General features: G+C 58.1%; 1 protein-coding gene across 1 annotated transcript in view; it reads left to right on the forward strand.

The window, feature by feature from the left end:
- Positions 1 to 1,111, forward strand: part of CEP72 (centrosomal protein 72) — a 38,116-nt gene that overhangs the window by 21,537 nt on the left and 15,468 nt on the right. The gene's annotated exons all lie outside the window — the stretch shown is intronic.

A 1,111-nucleotide genomic window follows, 5' to 3' on the forward strand; every position in this document is an offset into this window, starting at 1 on the left:
CATGCACACTCATTCAAATGTACACATGCTTTATTGTAAATGCAGAGATGCAGGTTATGAAAATAGCTAGATTTGAGAAATCAAAGATGAGAAAAGTTCAGTAATAAGTGAACTGGGAATGGAATATACGTGTTATATGGTGTAGAAGTCAGAGAACCTTCTGACACGAGTGGACTAGCACCTTCCTTCCGCAATCCACTATTTCCAGGTTTTGTTCTGGCCAAGCTGACAGGCTCAGGCCCAGCTGTTGGGGCTCAAGTGAAGCTGACGGGACTCAGGCCCAGCTGACGGGGCTCAGGCGAAGCTGTCGGGGCTCAGGTGAAGCTTTCGGGGCTCAGGCCCAGCTGTTGGGGCTCAGGTGAAGCTGACGGGGCTCAGGCCCAGCTGTTGGGGCTCAAGTGAAGCTGACAAGGCTCAGGCCCATCTGACAGGGCTAAGGTGAAGCTGACGGGGCTCAGGTGACAGGCGTGCCGAAGGGTGTGCTGAATGAAGGTGTGCCTTCCAGTGCTGCAGAACTAAGCATGTGTTCTGGCAGGGTCAGGGGGTGGCACGTGCAACGGCCATGTGGCTGGAGGGGGTTGGAGGGGGCAGGGAGACACTGGCAGCTTTGTGGGCTGTGACAAGGAGTATATCTGCCTCCCAGGGCAAGGGGCGGCAAGTGGACAGCTGGCCCGTGCTGGGTCATGGAGGGAGGGAGGTCCAAGCAGGGGGGCGGGCTGTGCTCTGTGCTAAGTCATGGAGGGTGGTGGGTCTGAGTGATAGGCAGGCTGTGGTCCATGGTGGGCCGTGGAGGGCAGTTGTCTGAGTGGGTGGGTGGACTGTGGAGGGCGGTGGTCTGAGCGGATTAGCGAGCCGTGGTCCGCACTGGGCTGTGGAGGGCGGTGGCCTGAGCGGATTAGCGAGCCATGGTCCACACTGGGCTGTGGAGGGTGGTGGTCCGAGCGGGTGGGGTGGGCCAGATTCGAGGCTGCTCCTTAGCCAGAGACCACAGTGGCTGGGCCTGGCCGGCAGTTGGAGTGATGGAGGGAGATTCCAGAGGTGAAATTGAGGGAGCTTATGATGGACTTGTGATGGACATGGGTCCAAGGGAAGAAGGGTGTTGAGGATGACT

This window comes from Trichechus manatus, unplaced genomic scaffold, assembly GCF_000243295.1.
Source record: "Trichechus manatus latirostris isolate Lorelei unplaced genomic scaffold, TriManLat1.0 scaffold00072, whole genome shotgun sequence".
Lineage (NCBI taxonomy): Eukaryota > Metazoa > Chordata > Mammalia > Sirenia > Trichechidae > Trichechus > Trichechus manatus.